General features: G+C 40.8%; 1 non-coding gene across 1 annotated transcript; it reads left to right on the top strand.

Moving 5' to 3' along the window:
- The first annotated feature begins 15852 nt into the window (after window positions 1–15852).
- Window positions 15853–15982, top strand: LOC149298673 (small nucleolar RNA SNORA35). The gene has a single exon (XR_016272409.1). It is a non-coding gene; the product is annotated as a small nucleolar RNA SNORA35 (small nucleolar RNA).
- The last annotated feature ends 6027 nt before the right edge of the window (window positions 15983–22009 follow it).

The raw sequence follows: 22009 nt of genomic DNA, 5'->3' as shown, positions 1-22009 counted from the left end.
TAGGGCTTTCATTTGAAACCATATTAAGCTGGGTAGTACATTGTTTTATTTGAAAAAAACTGGAAAAAGTGGGGAAAAAATGAAAAAAACGCATTTTTTTACAGATTTGTATACATACAAATTGTACACACATTGAACCAATGGGAAAAAATTATCCCAAATATATTCATTAACTTGTCCTGATTTGGAAACCACCCAACATGGCCAGGATTTTTATCTATTTTGACCAGTATAGGGCAAATATTGCAAGGCATGCATCACGTTTTTGAAATGTAATTTTTTCCAAATTTGGCATGGTAGTCTAATAACTGCAATAGTCGTCACAGATACTGATTATCCCCCCAAAATGATATGTTTATGAACAGTAGATAAGTCAAGGTGTACAACTAGGGTAATTTTGACACTTTTCAAACAGGGATTTTATCGCCAATTGCTGCCAAATTTTGAGGTATTTTTATATTTTTTTGGTTTTTTTGCATATGTTGCAATGTTGCTTTAGATTTTATATTATATTTTGTATAGAATATGTGCAACTGCAGAAAAAAACACCAAATTGTGTTCACCAACATCCCCCGGTTCCAACAAGGCCTCACATGCATGGTTCATGCATTTTTTTGAGGAAGCTATGAGGGCAAAACTAGAACATGCGCATTTTCGTTTTCACATTTGGAATTTTCAGAAATTGGTTTCCTGGGCCCATATCCCATTTGGGACATTTTGGAAGCCCCCCACTGTAAATTACCCCCTAAAAGTATATATTTATGAACAGTAGACAAGTCAAGGTGTTCAACTAGGGTAGTTTTGACAGTTTTCAGCTAGCCATTTCTTCACTGATGTCTGCCAAAGTTCACGGAAAATTTATTTTATTGCGTTTTTAACGCATACATTTCAATGTTAAAATGTATTTCTTGCACAGCATATGTGCAACAGTGGAAGAAAGCACCACATTTTGTTCACCAACATCCCCCGGTTCCAACAAGGCCTCACATGCATGGTTCATGCATTTTTTGAGGAAGCTATGAGGGCAAAACTGGAACATGCGCATTTTCGTTTTCACATTTGGAATTTTCAGAAATTGGTTTCCTGGGCCCATATCCCATTTGGGACATTTTGGAAGCCCCCCACTGTAAATTACCCCATAAAAGTATATATTTATGAACAGTAGACAAGTCAAGGTGTTCAACTAGGGTAGTTTTGACAGTTTTCAGCTAGCCATTTCTTCACTGATGTCTGCCAAACTTCACAGGGAAATTATTTTATTGCGTTTTTAACGCATACATTTCAATGTTGCACTGAATTTCTTGCACACCATAAGTGCAACAGTGGAAGAAAACACCACATTTTGTTCACCAACATCCCCCGATTCCAACAAGGCCTCACATGCATGGTTCATGCATTTGTTGAGGAAGCCATGAGGCCATAACTGGAACATGCGCATTTTCGTTTTCACATTTGGAATTTTCAGAAATTGGTTTCCTGGGCCCATATCCCATTTGGGACATTTTGGAAGCCCCCCACTGTAAATTACCCCATAAAAGTATATATTTATGAACAGTAGACAAGTCAAGGTGTTCAACTAGGGCAGTTTTGACAGTTTTCAGCTAGCCATTTCTTCACTGATGTCTGCCAAACTTCACAGGGAAATTATTTTATTGCGTTTTTAACGCATACATTTCAATGTTGCACTGAATTTCTTGCACACAATAAGTGCAACAGTGGAAGAAAACACCACATTTTGTTCACCAACATCCCCCGATTCCAACAAGGCCTCACATGCATGGTTCATGCATTTTTTGAGGAAGCCATGAGGCCATAACTGGAACATGCGCAAGTTTTCAGGAATTGGTTTACTGGGCCCATATCCCATTTGGGACATTTTGGAAGCCCCCCACTGTAAAGTACCCCAAAATAGTATATATTTATGAACAGTAGATTAAGAACAGTAGATTAAGATTAAGAAAAAATGAAATAATTTTTTGTAACTGGCAACTGTAAGAAAGATTAAGATTAAGAAACAATTAAATTATTTTTTGTACCTGGCAACTGTATGAAATTCTTTAAAACAGTTGCCAATGCACAGGCTTATCAGGGCAACCAGAACAGTAAAATACTGTGTCCTTCCTGTGCCCTTTGGCATAACACACCCTGCACCGTTTTTGTGTTTTGGTTTTTTTGGAGGTAGGAGGGAATTTGAAGGGGAAATGTTCTTCTTGAATTACAAGAGACGCTGAAGGGCCTTGTTCTGCTGGAGCCAAGATTTCCTTGAGTAACAAAAACTGAAAAGATAAAAATGTGTTTGTTTTGGCAGGGTGTATTTTTTTAAAAAGTAAGAATGCATTGTGAGTTGCAATCTGCATTATATAAATGGCTACCTTTTTATACCACGTATTGGTTTTTCTCATTATGAGGTATGGCTGCAATAATTGATCGGCCAAATCCACTCCCCCCATATGCCTATTGTAGGCCTTGATGCAGGTAGGCTTTCTTTGGAACTGAGTTTTGCCCCGGACAGGAAAAGGAACAGTGGCATCATCATGAATCGTGGTTAACATGCACACATCCTTCTTGTCCCTATATTTTACAGCCAAAAGTTCTTGTTGGCGTAAAGCTAAGGATGCCCCATATTTTAGTTTGGTTTCTCTAATCTGTTTTGGGACCCCTATTCTGCTCTGCCTTATTGTGCCACAGGCCAAGGTGTCCATACAAAACAACAACTTGAACAAAGGGACACTTGTATAATAGTTGTCCATGTACAAGTGGTACCCTTTGTTCAGTAAGGGGCAAACAAGGTCCCAGACAATTTTTTCACTGGGCAGCCTGGTGGGTCAAGCTTGGCATCTTTCCCCTCATAAACCCGGAAGGAATATGTGTAGCCACTACTGCTCTCACATAATTTATAAAATTTTACCCCATACCGGGAGCGTTTAGAGGGAATGTATTGCTTGAACCCTAACCGGCCTTTAAATTTCATTAGGGACTCATCAATACTAATTTCTCGCTTGGGGGTATAAACGGCAGCAAATTTAGTTTGGAAGTGAGAAATAAGGGGGCGAATTTTAAAAAGCCTGTCATATGTGGGGTCATCTTTGGGAATGCACTGGGTATTGTCATTGAAATGTAAAAAGCGGAGGAGGAGTGCATACCTTCCCCTTTTCATGGTGTTGGAGAAAATTGGGGTTGAAATAATGGGGTCTGTGCTCCAGTACGACTTGAAAGTGGGCTTTTTTATTATCCCCATTATCATGGTGAGTGCCCAGAATGTTTTTAACTCGCACACATCAGTGGGAGTCCATGCCTTTTGCTTGTTTGCTTTATTTCTACATTCCTGGGCAGCGTACAAACTAACGCTTCCCAAAACTCATTGCCCATGAACAGCTCCATAAACTGGCATGGGGTATATTCTGCGACATCCAGATGAATGCCGGAATTGGCAGTGAAGGGGGGAACATCTGGAAAAGTGCCAGCTGCAGGGATCCACTCATCAGAGGGATCAGGAGGAGTACTAGTAATATTAGTAGAAGCAACACGGCTCCTTTTAACTGGGGGTGCAGCATCATCAGAGCTGCTGCTAAACTGGCCCACATCAAAATCTGACGCAGTGTCAGTTGCAGAGTCTGACGCAGTGTCAGTGTCTGAGGCCAATATTTTATATGCCTCTTCCACCGTATAAAACCTATCCATATTTTTTTTTTATTTTTTTTTTATATATAATTTTTTTTTTTTTGTCCTACCTAACCCTAGACCCTAACCCTAATCCCTACCTAATCAATTCCCCACTAACTGATAAATTCCCCACTAACTAATCAATTCCCCACTAACTAGCCCACCCACAGCCACCCACCCACAATTTTTAGGGGAAAAAAAAGAATTAACCCCTTAGGGTCAAATGCTGCTGATCAGAACACTGATCAGCAGTGAAAAAATGAAATAAAAATTTTTTTTTTTATTTTTTTTTAATACTAATCGCTCGGGACTCTCTGGAACAACGTGCTCTGTCTCTCTCCAACTCACAACCACGAGCGAGGAGGAGGGAGACAGGGTAATATAGGCAGATACAATGTTTACAAACATTGTATCTGTCAATATTCAAAAGCATGCATGTGATTCGCTTTTAAAGCGATCACGTGCATGAAAGTGACGCCGATTGGCTGCTGCACGATCGCTGGGGTCGCCCAGCGGTCAGTAGCAGCCAGCCCTTCGCGATCCCGGCGTCAAGAGCGACGCGGGACCGCTTTTCGGCTCCGACGTACCTGGTACGTCCCGGTCTACCGGGGACCAGTAACCAGGAAGTACCAGGTACGTCCCGGTGCTGAAGGGGTTAAATGTTATAATGAGGCTTAAAGTGATATTTATTAACTAAAATAAACTGAGATAGTGGGTTCTATCAGACCCAGAGGTGATAGTCATAGATTCCATGAAGGAAAAAGAAAGAGCAAAAGAAAATTGTGACATATTATTGTCTATTGCAGCTGCTTGTTACCAACTGGCAAACTTATGTTTTATCAGAGAAGAGTGGATGGCATACTTGTGTGAGGACTCAATTCAACAAAATAACAGTTTTATCAACTTGATAAAGACCTCATGGTGAGGTTGAAACGTTGTTGCTGTCTTCCTTTAATAAATCTGCCTGAGCTGGAACCCTTGAGTGCCTGGAGCCTTTATTTATTTTGATCTACTGGGGAGCTGGCCCTTCCTGGCACAGTTAAGCACCAGAGTTCCTTTGGTGTGTGTGCAGATTCCTCATTCTGGTGACCAACATATTGCAAGTGTCATCAGTGTTCAAAATGACAAAGATCGATATGATATTTCAGAGGGTTTTGTCTGAAAAACAGGTTTGATTTTTCTCCCATTATATTCTATGGCATTCACTCAAAACTGTCATTCACCTGTCATTCCATAGAAAACAGCTATAATCCCACATAATATGAGTTTTAGATCCTGTCTCTGTACTAGGGGAGTATATGTGCCAAAGATCTATATGATATTTCAGAGGGTTTTGTCTGAAAAACAGGTTTGATTTTTCTACCATTATATCCTATGGGCATTCCACCAATACTGTCATCCACCTGTCATTCCATAGAACACAGCTATAATTACACTTAATATGAGGTTTAGAACCTATAACTGTACTAGGGGAGTATACTAGGGCTGAAACAACGAATCGATAAAATCGATAATAATCGATAACGGAAATCGTTGTCGACGATTTCCGTTATCGATTAATCGAGTGATCGATTCGTTGTTGGCTCCTTTTACTTGGCTCCGCGAGCGTTCCCTGCTTCCGCTACACGCTCTGCACTGCGTGACGGATGTGACGAGTTCCGGAGGTAAGTATTCTTCATGTCTGTGCGAATCGCTCTGTGCGAGTGGCTCCGTTCGCACAGAGCGCTTCGCTCTGTGCGAGTGGCTCCGTTCGCACAGAGCGCTTCGCTCTGTGCGAGTGGCTCCGTTCGCACAGAGCGCTTCGCTCTGTGCGAGTGGCTCCGTTCGCACAGAGCGCTTCGCTCTGTGCGAGTGGCTCCGTTCGCACAGAGCGGTTCGCTCTGTGCGAGTGGCTCCATTCGCACAGAGCGGTTCGCTCTGTGCGAGTGGCTCCATTCGCACAGAGCGATTCGCGGGGGTGGGGGTGGGGTTTCAGGGGATGCAGGGCAGAGTGGGGGTGGGGGGGCAGGCCAGGGTAGGAGACTGAGTGCAGGGCAGAGTGGGGGTGGGGATGCAGGGCAGGGTGTGAGTGTGGGGGCAGGGCAGGAGACTGGGTGCAGGGCAGAGTGGGGGTGGGGGTGCAGGGCAGAGTGGGAGACTGGGTGCAGGGCAGAGTGGGGGTGTGGATGCAGGGCAGGGTGTGAGTGTGGGTGCAGGGCAGACTGGGTGCAGGGTGTGAGTGTGGGGGCAGGGTGTGAGTGTGGGGGCAGGGCAGAATGTGGGGGCAGGGCTGGGTGCAGGGCAGAGTTGGAGACTGGGTGCAGGGGCACAGTGCAAAGTGCTGGGTGCAAAGTGCCAGGGCTGGGTGCAAAGTGCCAGGGCTGGGTGCAAAGTGCCAGGGCTGGGTGCAAAGTGCCAGGGCTGGGTGCAAAGTTCTGGGTGCAAAGTGCCAGGGCTGGGTGCAAAGTGCTGAGTGCAAAGTGCTGGGTGCAAAGTGCCAGGGCTGGGGCAAAGTGCTGAGTGCTGGGTGCAAAGTGCCGGGTGCAAAGTGCCAGGGCTTGGTGCAAAGTGCTGGGTGCTGGGTGCAAAGTGCTGGGTGCAAAGTGCAAAGTGCTGGGTGCAAAGTACCAGGGCTGGGGCAAAGTTTCTTGAACAGTAATAGTCCACCTCTTTTCAGAATGTTTGGGGTTATTTTGTTTCATAAATATTGTGTTTGGGTTTTTGTACTTTGAAAATATTGTTTTTTATTACATCATAACAAAATAAGAATGTTAATGTAAATTTTAAGTTGTTTTTTAACATCCAGTTCATTAAATTATTTTAAATAAACTAAAAATTTGCATATTGTTTTTTTTATCCGATTAATCGATTAATCGAAAAAATAATCGGCCAACTAATCGATTATTAAAATAATCGTTAGTTGCAGCCCTAGAGTATACATGACAAAGATCTATATGATATGTCAGAAGTTATATTTTTCTCCCATTATATCCTATTGGCATTCCATCAATACTGTCATTCACCTGTCATTCCATAGAAAACAGCTATAATTCCACTTAATATGAGGTTTAGAACCTATACCTGTACTAGGGGAGTATGTGTGCCAAAGATCTATATGATATGTCAAATGGTTTTCTCTAAAAAAAACAAGATTTTTTTTTCTCCCATTATATCCTATGGGCATTCCATCAATACTGTCATTCCATAGAATACAGCTATAATCCCACTTAATATGAGGTTTGGAACCTATAACTGTACTAGGGGAGTATACATGACAAAGATCTATATGATATGTCAGAGGGTTTTCTCTAAAATACAAGTTACATTTTTCTCCCATTATGTCCTATGGGCATTCCATCAATACTGTCATTCACCTGTCATTCCATAGAAAACAGCTATAATTCCACTTAATATGAGGTTTAGAACCTATACCTGTACTAGGGGAGTATATGTGCAAAAGATCTATATGATATTTCAGAGGGTTTTGTCTGAAAAACAGGTTTGATTTTTCTCCCATTATATCCTATGGGCATTCCATCAATACTGCCATTCACCTGTCATTCCATAGAACACAGCTATAATTCCACTTAATATGAGGTTTGGAACCTATAACTGTACTAGGGGAGTATACATGACAAAGATCTATATGATATGTCAGAGGGTTTTCTCTAAAAAAAACAAGATTTTTTTTTCTCCCATTATATCCTATGGGCATTCCCTCATAGTAACATAGTAACATAGTTCATAAGGTTGAAAAAAGACCAAAGTCCATCAAGTTCAACCTATATACATATTGTGTCCCTACTGTGTTGATCCAGAGGAAGGCAAAAAACCCTTATGAAGCAGATGCCAATTGCCCCATACCAGGGGGAAAATTCCTTCCCGACTCCAAATATGGCAATCAGAATAAATCCCTGGATCAACGTTCTGTCCTTATTAATCTAATATCCATAACTTGTAATATTATTGCTTTCAAGAAACACGTCCAGGCTCCTTTTGAACTCTTTTATTGAGTTTACCATCACCACTTCCTCTGGCAGAGAGTTCCATAATCTCACCGCTCTTACTGTAAAGAACCCCCGTCTGTGCTGGTGTAGAAACCTTCTTTCCTCCAGCCGTAGAGGATGTCCCCTTGTTATAGATACAGTCCTGGGTATAAATAGGTCCTGGGAGTGATCTCTGTACTGTCCCCTTATATATTTATACATAGTTATTAAGTCCACCCTAAGCCGTCTTTTTTCCAAACTAAATAACCCCAATTCTGATAATCTTTCTGGGTACTGTAGTCCTCCCATTCCCCTTATTACTCTGGTTGCCCGTCTTTGAACCCTCTCCAGCTCCACTATATCTTTCTTGTACACTGGTGCCCAGTACTGTACACAGTATTCCATGTGTGGTCTGACTAGTGACTTGTACAGGGGTAGAATTATTTCCTTGTCGTGGGCATCTATGCCCCTTTTGATGCACCCCATGATTTTATTTGCCTTAGCAGCAGCTGCCTGACACTGGTCGCTACAGGTAAATTTACTGTTAACTAAAACTCCTAAGTCCTTTTCCATGTCAGTCGTCCCCAGTGTTTTCCCATTTAATACATATTCCCAGCCTGGATTTTTCTTCCCCATGTGCATAACCTTACATTTATCTGTGTTGAACCTCATCTGCCACATCCCAGTCCAAGCCTCCAACCTATGCAGATCCATTTGTAATCGTGCGCTGTCCTCTATTGTGTTAACCACGTTACAGAGCTTAGTATCGTCTGCAAAGATTGATACTTTACTATGCAATCCCTCTACAAGGTCATTAATAAATATATTAAAAAGAATAGGACCCAAAACTGACCCCTGTGGTACCCCACTAGTAACAGTCACCCACTCAGAGTATGTACCATTAATAACCACCCTCTGTTTCCTATCACTGAGCCAGTTACTTACCCACATACACACATTCTCCCCCAGCCCAAGCATTCTCATTTTATGTACGAGCCTTTTATGTGGCACCGTATCAAATGCTTTGGAAAAATCAAGATATACGACATCCAGCGATTCACCCCGATCCAGTCTTGAGCTCACCTCCTCATAAAAGCTGATCAGGTTAGTTTGACAGGACCGATCCCTTGTAAACCCATGCTGATATGGAGTCATACACTTATTTTCATTGAGGTACTCCAAAATAGCATCTCTTAGGAAACCCTCAAACAGTTTACACACAACAGAAGTTAAACTAACAGGCCTATAATTCCTCGGGTCACTTTTTGTCCCCTTTTTGAATATTGGCACAACATTTGCTATGCGCCAGTCCTGGGGAACAGACCCTGTCACTATAGAGTCCTTGAATATTAGAAATAGGGGTCTGTCTATTACATTACTTAACTCCCTTAGAACGCGGGGGTGAATGCCATCTGGACCTGGTGATTTGTCTATTTTGATTTTTTTTTTTAGGCGGCACTGCACTTCTTCCTGTCACCTGTCATTCCATAGAAAACAGCTATAATCCAACGTAATCTGAGTTTTAGATCACATGTGTGTCCTAAGGGAGTATGTGTGGCAAAGGTCTAAATGCTATTTCTTAAGCTTTTATTTCAAAATCAATTATTATTTTCCCTTCCATTATAATCTATGGGCATTCCTCCCCATTATAGTCTATGGGCATTCCATTTTGTCATTCGTTTTAGTATGTCCCCTTCAAATAAAAGTAAGAGAGTTTTTTTTTCCATTTTTCACATTTTAATATTTTCTTATAGTAAGTTACATGGTACTGTGAAAATAATGGTATGTAAAGAAAGCCATTCTTGTCTTGAAAGAAAACAATGTAGAATTTGGGTGGGCACACTAAATCAGAAAGAAGAAAATTACAGCCAAACACAGATATCACAGAAACCTTAAAACCGTCTTGGTCACAAAGGGTATTTGTGTTTGGCTGTATTTTTCTTCTTTCTGATCCCAGTCCTTAAGGGGTTAATTGGCCACTGGTTTGAACTGTTTGTATCAGCTATATCATCAAGGCTGTTCAGAGCTGCATCCTTACAAGCAAGGAAGCAAAATGGGAGAGCTGTGATTCTAGCCAGCAGACAATGAGTTCAGTATCAATGTATTTGATCAGTCACAGGCTGTTGCACTACCAAGTGCTTTCTATGGGAATAAACTAGACAAAAGCAATTCAATTTGCATTTCTATTTATTTTGCCATATGGTGGAGGGGGGATATTTAGATTACAAAGGATAGGATGGGCACTTTTATGCTTGTGTAATATGATAATGAGTTATGCAGAAGAATACATGATGAATGAGTCTATGTGACTGGCTGCTTCCTGAGTGTGTTACTGGAGGAAGAGGGAAACCGATGTATAAAATGGACGATTAAACGTCTACATTTTAAAGTGCCTAACAGTGAGGCATATAGCCATGCCGGGTTTCTTAACGGCAATCCATTCTACACTTTTTCATGTGCACCAGATGCATATTTCACTGAAAGAGAAATTACACGCAGGATATTGGCGAATGCTGAGTCCTATTTACGAATTATCTAATTTAAAAGACGCAATTGGTTTTAATAGGGCTACAAATAGAGGACTAAGAAGTATAGAAGTGAACAGAAGTCGTCTCCGCTTTCCCGAGTTAGTCAAGGAGATGTCCTTAAGGTAGGAAGCGATTTATTAAAGAAGATGTGAGGAATAAGTCAAAATGGCGACTCAACTTAGCATAGCATCTTCTCATATTTATGTCTCTTCCATATGGTTGTCGCGGAAAGATAGCAAATACCGGTTTATATACGTTTTTCTTAACCAGTGGTATGCGTACCCCATATGGTGATTGTGCAGGAAGAAAGCAGATAAAACAGATGGTACTTGACAATGAAGACGCTGGGATGCACGTACATGGTTGGTAAAAGTTTGAAAGACACCATTACGTCACGTCCAACTAGCAATATATAACTGACGACGTACCACGCACACCCATGTCCGTCCTCTGCATAGCCCCGCGCTCCCACACGTCCCCCTGTCAGGTGCCTCGATACTCAGACGGCTCAGCGGTGTCACGTGGCCCGGCTTTAGAAGCGCGCATGAAGAAAGGTCCCCGCGCTAGGTAAGAGTGGGAAATCTGGCGAGAGATAGGGAGAATGATGGCCATGTCACTAGTAGAGCTGAGAGAGAACCCGCGTTGTGAGAAGAAGAGATCATTATGAGAGAGGGAATGGGATGTGGAGGAATGGGGGCTATTAGAGGAGGGAGAACTGGGATGGAGAGTGAGTGTGTAAACCAAATGTGTTAGTGTGTGAACATATGGTGTTAGCATTAATGCTGTTAACATGTGTGTGCGTGCTGCTGTATGGTGTTATAATAAGTGTGTTAATAAATGGGTGTGCATGTTAGTGAGTGGGTGTTATGGTGTTAGAGTGTGTGGGTGCAACTAAAGACACCAATCTGTAGTGGAGTGGACATATTTCTGCCCCACACCTTCCAGCTGCGCTGGACACTGTAGCGACATGGGCATATACATGGGCATATAGGTAGTCCTGCAGGCTGTCCATGGTACAACTGGCCCTGATTTGAGGGAAGCCACAAGCATGCAACTAAGTTGAAAGGCTGGGTAAAAGTATATAGGGCAAACTATTAATGCCATATTAAAAAAAAATATGTTTGATTCCATGCATATATAATGGGATGGGAATAGCACAAAAGACACAGCAGTTACATGATGTTTGTGCCAGTGGGGGCCCTCAAAACTCAAGCTGCCTGGATCCATGTGGGACATACACATTTTAATGCTATACACTTACACATACATGCATACACACAAACACACACAGCCACCTTACCATCATACACTTATACATATTCACCCGAAAACGATGAATCCCATATTTAAAATATTTTTAACGTTATTCAGACTATACCGATGCTCTTGCAGCCCCCAACCCATTACATGATGTCACGTGCCACAGTTATATTAGGAAGTATGTGTTTTCTCTGTATTTTATTTATTACTAATGTGTTTTGTTTTTCAAATATACTTGGTTTGTCCCTATTCTGAACAAAAACAATATTGGGGCTGGGCCATGTGCACAAGAATGGCACTATGAAATAAGTGACTGCTATTTCCAGAGTCTAGTATTCAATTATTTCCTTTTCCCTTCTTAGTCCAGTCCTGACATTGGGGACAGGGAGAATGTAGATGGGATATAAAGACATGAGGACCGGGAAGCGGGGCAAAGAACTGCTGACTGACGGTGTAGGGAACATGGGCATTGGGTTCAGGGAAATGGGGCCGAGGAACAGAGATTGGACACAGGGAGATGGGTTAGGCACAAGTAGGTGGGCACAGGGCCATGTTTACTGGGGCATAAGAACATTGGTACAGTGAGATGAGTCTTTGGAACAAAAGGTAATTGAGAAAATTGATAAGGGGAGAGAAATGTGTGGTGAAGAGAAAGAAAAACATAAAAAATGGGGAGTTGGTAGACTGAGGACAGAGAGGGTAATGGGTCCCAAAAGTTCAGATGGCGGCCTTACTCCTCATTGACAGATACAGTGCAACAGGAGACGTTGTTGCATTTGCAGGGAGCAGACAGCCTCATGTATGTCTCATCAGTGATGGAGTTTAAAACTTCTTTGTGTGTAGCTAACCATTTGAATTCTGGAGTGCAAAAATAATAATAATTTTTTTTCAGTAATGGACCTTTGTGAGTATTAATGGATGGATGGATGCCTGGGCTCATGGCTGTGATGCAAGGTGTTGGGGTGTTGTTACTAAAATGCCCTGTTGAGGCAATTTTTTCCTTTTTAAATTGGGAACACTGTTTCCTCCTAATATACTAAATCACGCTTGTTTTTTCATATTTTAACAATTATCAATAGTCTGTTGGTATGACAGTTTTGAAGTGTAAATAGTTGTGGTCATAACACCTTTGAAACCCTGGGCAAATAAATACTGATATTCTTAAAGTAAATACACATTTAGTGTGAGCATAGTGAGCTCAAACGGAGAGCAGATTTCTGTAGAAATTCTGTATCTTGTCAGAATTATACCAAGTCGCTTTGAATGAACATCAGTCCCAACCATGGGATACTTTAACAAAGCTGAAGGGGAATTATGCAACTGGCAGCTAATTCTTTTGGACGACTTCGGGTAGATGAAACTGAGGTCAGGAAAAAAAGTCACCGAAGGTGCAGAAGGAACCCATCATATGTTTAACCCTTTCATCAAGAGGTTAGCTACATTTCTCTTATTTATTTCCGTGCTGTTTCCTGGTTTCACAAATATATCAACATTCCTTTACATTTCTGAAATTATTCACAGTATCATACAATATTTAACAGTCTCTCGTCTAGCTCTGTCTCTAATTTTAGGATCGAAATGGTCCCAAGGAGCAGTCAAGGGGTTCTCAAGATAATAAAAGCAGTGTGGAAGAGATGGTAAATTACTGGAAAAGCGTCTGTAGCACAACCATTTAAGTGGGTGCCCTTGAATTTTGACCAACAGTATCAGGATTAATTTGGCAATGTTTATGTTCACTGATCAGAAACTAATAGATATAGTAGTTCCCAGTTCATTTACAGAGTAAGTAGGGAGCATCAGGAACAGGAAATGAAAAATCTTAGGTATGAGAAGTGTGTCTAGTAAGAGACACCATCCTAAGGCCTCTGGATGCGATAAATGGGAGTATAGTTGTTCTGCATGTTACATGCAACAGTTATATTTTCCTGGTCACATTAATTTAACTGATAAAAAATTTTTGACTGGCATGTACCCTTTTAACCCCTTCCGTACTGATGACGTACCTGGTACTTCCTGGTTGGGTGTCCCCCACAGACCAGGACGTACCAGGTACATCATCGATGATGTGCGATCCAGCGTCACTATGGATGCTGGGATCGTGAGGAGCGGTAGCTACTGATCGTTGGGTGTCCCCAGCGATCCGTAGCAGCCACTCCCCCTCAAGTCCGTGCTCGTGATCACTTTGAAGTGAATCACTAGTGCGGAATTAAAATATTTAAATAATACTGCGGAAGGGAAGACTCAGTACACGAATGCCGGTACGGAAGGGGTTAACCCCTTGATGACAATTGCCGGTCTGGGACCGCCATTTCTTGAAACGGGTGAAAAAAATCGATCTATGAGGGGGGTGGCGCTTGCTGTCATCATCAGGGGGGGTGTTGTTGGATGTCATGGACATCCAGTGATTAACACCCCCAGCATTCAGATCACTCAGAAGAGTGATCATGATTTGCTCAATCAAAGGCAATGTTTATAAACCAGTATTGGATCTGCCTCTTTCCTTCACTTGCTTTTAGTGAGGGAGAGAGACAGATAACTTGTGGTATTTGTCCAATAAAAATAAATATATATATTGATCCAAAGGCTCTTATAAGAGCCATCCATTCGATATTAACCCCTTCATTGCAATTGATCACTGCATAAACGGTGATCTTGCGTAGTGGCAATTGTTTTAGGGGTTAATTTTTTTTTTACTTTACATTTTCTAGGGGTTAGTTTTTTATATTTTTTTCACTGTCATTTATTAGAGCCATTAACCCTTTCCTTCCCCACTATTTTTTCTTCCTGCTATACTTTCTATTTTAACCATGCAGCGCAGGTATACGGCTGAGGAGGCGTATGCCTTTTTGATTCTGAGGCCACTGATACAGCGTCAGATTTTGACGTTGGTCAGTTCACAGATACATCTAGTGATGTATCTGTGACTGTTAGGTCCCCTGCCACAAATAGTCGTGGCAGTGCACCAGAGGCATGGGTAGCGCCTAATAGGTATAAACTAGCTATCCCTCCTTTTTCTGGAATTCCTGGCATCAATATTGATGTTACAGGATTCACTCCACTGCAATTTGTGCAGGGTTTTTTGGGAGATGATGTTTTGGGAGACATTGTCTCACAAACTAAACTTTATGCCCAGCAGCACCATGCTGCTAGCCCTAATTCTTTTGGGGCAAAACAGCCATGGACTCCCATTGACGTGCCAGAATTTCTTAAATTCTGGGCACTCTCAATGTTAATGGGCATTATAAAAAAAAAAAGCCCTCCATCCGCTCCTATTGGAGCACCAGCCCCATCTGTAGTACCCCCATTTATGCCCACACTATAGCTAGGCAAAGGTATGAAATGATTCTTCATTTCATGCATTTTAATGACAACAGCCTGCGCTCCCCTAAGGAGCACCCACAGTTTGATAGGCTCTATAAGATCCGCCCACTGATTACCCATCTCTCTGCCAGGTTTCCAGAGGTTTATACACCTGGAAGGGATATCTGCGTGGATAAATCCCTGATGAAATATAAAGGAAGGTTGGGATTCAAGCAGTATATTCCTTCCAAGCGCTCTAGGTATGGAGTGAAGGTGTATAAGCTCTGCGAGAGCGGGACTGGGTATACTCAGGCCTTCCGGGTATACCCTCCAGGTTGCCCAGAACATCTGGGAACCAGTGCCAAGATTGTTTGGGACCTAATATTCCCCTTATGAACAAAGGCTACCAGTTGTAGATAACTTCTATACAAGGGTCCCTTTGTTCAAGCTGCTGTATTGTTTCGATACGGTAGCTTGCGGTACTATAAAAAAGAACCGCTTGGGTTTCCCACAACATCTGGCACAAACCCAGCTACGAAAGGGGGAGACTTCAGCTCTACGTCAAGAGGAGCTCTCTGTCCGTGGCAGAGCTGGGGTCACTAGAAAGCCAGTGTGCATCAGGGCCTATAATAAGAACATGGGTGGAGTTGATCTGTCTGATCAACTCCTACAGCCCTACCTCCAGGAAGACAAAGGCCTGGTACAAGAAGGTTGCAATTTATCTCATGCAAATTGCAACCTATAATGCTTTTTTGTTGCACAAAAAAGCAGACACTGGGCTGAAACTGTCTTTTTTGCAATTTCAGCTCCAAGTAATTTCAGGTATCTTGTACCGGGATGCACCTGGTCCCCAAGTGGTGATGGCAGCAACCAGAATTGGGGCTACTCATTTTATTTTTAAAATCCCCCCTACCGCAAAGAAGCAGAATCTCCAAAAGAGATGCAGAGATACATTTTACTGTCCAGATTGCCCTGGAAAACCTGTACTCTGTGTCGGTAACGGCTTCAAGTTGTATCACACAGTTTCCCTTTTTTTTTTTTTTTTGTTCCTGCTCCACTTTTGTATTTTTTTTTTATTTTTTTACATTTACTGTTTTTTAGATTTTATTTGCTCCACCACTTTGAAGAGTTTTTATTTGCACTGACAAGAGTCCCCTGTGTCTATTCCGTGGCTGCGGGTTCGCTTAATGGTGCTAGATCAAATCCCTTCTTGGAGATAGGCCAGGCTTTCTTGTAACCTGTCCCTACTGATAGTTGGGTACAAGCATTTATTTTACCCAGATGTAAAACTTCCAAGTTGAAAAATTGAATTGCTCATGTTCCAAATGTGGCCCTTTTGCCCCCAAACAATCTGACAAACCCATGCATGTGGGGTATCGCTGTACTCAGGAGAGTACACATATTGGGGTGTTGTGTGACAGTGACCTATACCAGGAGCTGTAAGTTCACACCTTAAGTACTAAGTATGTGAAAAAAAAACACCAAAAACAACTACTATCACAAACTTTGACAAGGGCTGGTGGTAAGATTAGTGCATGGAAAGGGTTAAACTTTCAGCATCTGAAATACCCTGGGGTGTCTAGTTTTCAAAAATATATGGTTTGGTGGGGTAAATTTAATTTGCCGGCTTCAAAGATGGCCCAAATACCACATGGAGGCAGAATTACCAGATTCAGAGAAAAATGGTTTTGAATTAGCAAAACGCTACTTGTACTTATTGCCCCATAACGTGCAGAAGAAAGCAAAAAGCAATATTTTATTATTTTTATTATAGGAAATTACATGATATGAAAAAATAATGGTGTCTGAAGAAAGCCCCTCTTGTCCTGAAGAAAACAATATATAACTTGTGTGGGTTCAGTAAATGGGTTAAGAGAAAATGACAGCTAAACACAAACACCGCAGAAATGATAAAACAGCCATTGTCACGAAGGGTACAAAAAATAAAATCAGCCTTTGTCACGAAGGGGTTAAAGTGGAACTGTCAAGGCCTGTCATTGGCGAGGAGTACAGTTTATCACTATGGTTTTAAAACAAACGAAAGGTGCTATGGAGGTGACTGTGCCCTCAGACCAATCGTGTCAAAATTTATATCTGTAAACAGCACAAAAAGTAAAACTTCAACACATTAACTAGCGATTTGGCTATCATGTCAGTGAACGTCTTCCCACTCTAAGGTATTTAACTGGTTCAATTTCTAATGGCATGTTCTTCGAGATGGTTGGTTTTAAACATGGCTGTATCTTTGTTATTAATAAAATTAATCAGATGTATTACAAAAGTTTTTTTTCTTGAAATACCAGAAGAGTATTGAAAAATGTGTACACTGTAAAACAACATATCACCTATTAGTGTACAGCTCTGATTATACAAGCCCATGAGATGGAATCTGGTGAGTGTGGATAAGTATTTTGAACCATATTAAAATGAAACATAAATCAACCATATGTATGTGTTTTTTAACCCATTACCCTCAGGCTGTCTGGGGGCAAAAAGTGGAGCACTACTACTCAAGTTATTAATGTCAGTCTGGTGTCTGTTCCAACACATTAAACTCAGAATTTAAAACTGTATCTGTTTCATAATCTGTCAAAATCCCAGTCACATCTAGCATTAGAGGGAAGGGTATAATTCAGTTTGTGGGTGTTAATTCACACTTGGTTTTAAAGGTTCAGTAATGTTTATTAGTGCGCATCTGCTTATTTTGGTGAATTTATTTCTTTAAAGCAGTGTGTGTGTGTGTGTCAGGTTCCCAAATAGGGACACAGAAATATATAATTTGATGTCAGATAAGAATATGTCTATGTAATCTTCCAATAAAGTTACTTCACAGTAACTTTGGCTATCCCCTTTATGCCCAAATTGCCTTACTGTAATATAATCATCGGTAAAATAAGATACAATCAAATAAAATACATTTAACATTTCTACTTGACTTTGTCAGTCTTGAAAATGTACTCAGGTGATAGATAATTTTATATTCCAAATTTGGGGCATTAGAATTTAAAAGCAGAACATACAGAGGCAGAATAGGACTATTAAATTGTAACATTATCATGAATAATAACTAAGTGGTATTGTCTTTTTTATTGAAACATATCATGCAACCACTTATATCAATAAATATAAAAACATATAATTACTAATAAGTCACTAATAGTGAAACTGAACAAATGTCACTGAAATATATAGGTATTAGAAACATAAACCATATAACAAACCATTTAGCATGGGCACAGAGTCACTACACATTAGTGAGCACAGGCTACATAAAAAAACAACAATACTGTCCGCCTGGCAAGGTCTGAAACCAAAATAATCAGTGGTATAAGAAACACGTACAATCCACCATTCCACAACTTAACATAGTGTTCAAATAGATCTTCAATTGTAGCAGATATTTCCATGCCCCAGCAATGGGGTTGGGCTGCCCCCCCTACATGCCTCAATGAGCCTTGGCCACCCATGACCCTTTCGCAAATTCACCACTTCTTTCCTTGGATCACTTGTGATAGGTACTGTCCACTGCAGACCAGAAACACCCTACAAGAGTTGCAGTTTTGGAGATGCTCTGAACCAGTCGTCTAGCCGTCACAATTTGGCCATTGTCAGAGTTGATCAGGCCCATGATAACAAGATTATCAGTGTTATTCACTTCATCGGTCTGTGGTCATAATGTTATGGCTGATCGGTGTAGTTTCTTCCTTATACAAAATAGGTTACTAATAAAAGTTAGGATTTATTTATTAGTCTTACACTTCTGTTTATGTGTTTCGTTCAAGTAGGGTAATTTCCCTTTTTAGTGTAAGAAGACCTTTAATTTGATTGTATTAAGAGGACAAGCCCACCAGATACATGTCATAGTGCCAAAGTGGCCACATTTCCTTGAAACTTGTGGAAAGTACTTTCGAAACGTGGTCCAAACAATATCCCATGACAAAGTATCTTTCTATTAAATTGTGCAAGAACACAATTTTTCAATTTCAGAGAGTAGAGCCCTTAACTGAAATGATGTATGGAATATAATAATAATAATTTAAAAAGGAACATAACCTTAGCTATTGCAAAAAAATAAATAAAGATCTTGTTTTAAAAAAACATCTCTTAACTATAATAGGGAGAGGAAGTCACTTGGCCTGTTGGCCATGATGATATAAATCTGATACTGCTTGTAATCCCTTAACAGACAATCTTTGACAGTTGATGTCTGGTAAATGAACATTAAGTACATGTACCGGAGTGACCTTAGACAGCTCAGGATTCAGAAAAGGCTCATGTTTAAATTTACCCCAGCAATGCCCAGAAAGTTATATAAGGCAGCAAAGGGGGTCAACAAATGTAACAACCTCCTTTGACCCAAATGAGACTCCTCCAGGCCAACCCAAAAGATCTGCAGGGGCTGTGGCATACCATCGTTTGGAAAGAATGGCTGCATAATAATAGGCATCCAAACTTGGAATTTCCAAGCCCTCTTTATCTTTTGGAAACTATTATATCAAATAAATAATGCTATATCTCTGCATCTCCACCAAAATGTTTTTGGGAATTATTATTGGTAATGTGGGAAATAAATATAACTATTCATTGTCCTGCACCCACCAGTCCGCTGTCAGCCTCCTGCTGTTGCCCTGCAGGTGATCCTCAATGCCGAAGGGGAATCCTGCAGCTGCAGCCACAGCTTTGGCTCCCTCACGCTGCAATGGTCATTGGAGGCCTCACCACTCAAAAGATGGCTGCAGGCCAGACCACTATGCCCTTAAATGGTCATACCTGTGCTAGTCATAGTGCGTCCTGTCCCAGTTCATTCCTATTTGTATTGATTAAGTGTTTGACCCTGGCTTGACATCAACTACTCTGTTCTCTGGCTCCCCAACCCCCGGCTTTGTTATACGACTATCCTGAACTCCGTTTCCAGACTACAACTTGTCTCTGCTTATTCTGTCTGTGCTCCCTAAAGTTTGACACTGGTCTTTGGAAAATCATCACAAAGTACCACGGTTGCTTGAACCCAAAAGGCTCATCCCAAGGGGAGACGGTTGTAGGGTGAATATCTTTTCTGGGATCGAAGGGCTCTTTTTTGGGGGGGGACACAGTGTCCTACTCTATACTCAATAATATCATCTCCATAAAGTAATTTTAACTGACATGATTCTTCCTAACCATGCCAATTCAAATTTAGACCAAAGATTTAATTCTGCTTTCAGGGAGAGTTTTATCCCCAGTGTCATGTCTCCATTTATAGATAAAGCACTTCCTTAGCGGTATTAACTTTGTGTGAAGGCAGGAGAGGCCCATGGAAGTTAGGCAAAGAAACCAAAGACAAAAATAAAAATCTGCTTATATCTGCTTATAGTCCAATTGTAATGGAGTTGTTATTAAAAAAAATCATGTATATTTTTACTTTTTCTAATTACCAAAAGGCAGCCTGGCTTATTCCATTTTAAATTCCAGTTACAGACAAAAAGCCAGAATTAACTATACCTAGGATTTTGGTAGGGGCACACATGATATATAGGGTTGCAGCAGCGTTGGTAAAGAAATATAAAAACCTTTGATCTGCAAAACAAAACCATGTGAGGAAACAGACCCATTAAGAAAATATTTAGAAACGTGTGTGGTCAATGTTCAAGGGTAGGGTAGGGCTGGATAGTGCTCATTTAGTCTGTTGTCAGTTGGGGCATATACTACTGTGCCACTTGGCCTGTGGTTCCCAGCTGTAGTCCCTAGTTGGGGTAAACTCTTCAATGCCATATATACATTCCTGGTAATAGAGCTCAGTGTGTCCATTATATGGCTTTCATTTACTCTATTCCTAGGGGTAATAGTGACAACAACTCCGTGATCAAATCTGTGTCTGTGTGCTTCATGGTTTTACCCTTAAAAGTTTTTCAGAGGCAGGTGGATATACTCACTGAATACCCAGAAGGCTACCAGGAATATAGATTCTAGTTAAGGAAGAGAGATAGTATTTTTGTAAAGTAGAAATACATCCTTTAACATAAACAGTGTTGCAGTAAATTTAAGGGTGACTGAGTATTATGTCTGTACATGATTTGTCTCTTGAATTAACTCAGCTCCCATTATAATCACTCATGTGCATCTAATTCCTTTTGTCAGGAAAGTGCCTGAAATTCATTTTTTACTGTGTACAATATACAAACTATAAAAAGTGAAGCAAGTCTATAAAACCCAATGCATTTTCTGTTTCCAAAGCACTTATCCATCAAGATAGGATATAGTCTTACTTCATTTTAAGATGTTTTCTCCCTTACCAAAATTATTTCTCATTTTGCTTTCTTGTTCAGAAGAATGGGCAGTGCTATAACACATTGGCTATGCTTTGGCTAATTTTACTACTAAAAACACAAACAAAAAAAAGAAAAAAGCGCTATATAGTGCAAGTGCTACAAACCCTAAACAGTGATTACCGCTATACAGCGTAAACGGAAGATACAAACTAAAAAATAATATAGGGTGAGCCATAAATCAATGCCAAATACCACCAAGCATTGATATAAACCAAAAATAACATAAAATACAAAAAAGATTTTAAAGTTTGTACTTTTACCACTTTACCAATCAGGCCACCCAAGATGAATGTTGTCAGTGAATCCCTGGATGGTAATCATATGTTCAACTGTACACATGTTTCTATGTGTGACCTTTATTTGCATGCATAGGAGGGTATGCCTAGGAGGCAACCCCAAGCAAATATCCCAGTAAAAAGAACCTCAAAACACATTTGGCAGGTCACAATCAGTGTGCATTATATATGTTTTGGCCAGAATACATTTAGAGAAAGGATATCCATAGAAAACATATAAAAGGGGCACAGAAAGGATCCAGTCATTATTTAACTGCTGCCCAACGTTTAAGGAGCTCCGGGCCATGGAGCAATTATACAAGAAGGACCCCTTCTCTGGATTTGTTGTATTTATCAAGCTCTTTTCCCTCTGCTTTCCTCCCCTTTGTCTTATCTCCTTTTTTCCAAAACACTTGCTGACCAATGTTCCATCTAATTTTTCTTAGTTGGCGTGCGCAGAAAATTTCTCTTGTGCAAAAAGTTTCACAGAGCAAAAATTTTGTGCGCACAATATCCGCGCCGCATAAAGTTTCAAAAAAATTATGAATTTTTTTCTTTTTTGGGGAAAAACTGTTGTGCGCACAATTTTTGGACATGTGCGCTCTCTAAAAAAGCTATGTGCACAGCTTAGGGGGAACACTGTTGCTGACATCTTTTTTCTACCTTCTCTACCTTTTTCCTTTTATCTTGTTTGTTTTTCATCTTCTTTC

This window comes from Sceloporus occidentalis, unplaced genomic scaffold, assembly GCF_023333645.1.
Source record: "Sceloporus occidentalis isolate IW3139 unplaced genomic scaffold, rSceOcc1.0.p SCAF_31, whole genome shotgun sequence".
Classification (NCBI taxonomy): Eukaryota; Metazoa; Chordata; class Lepidosauria; order Squamata; family Phrynosomatidae; genus Sceloporus; species Sceloporus occidentalis.
The sequence above is the reverse complement of the archived record's forward strand: the minus strand, read 5'-3'. Positions and strand labels throughout refer to the sequence as shown.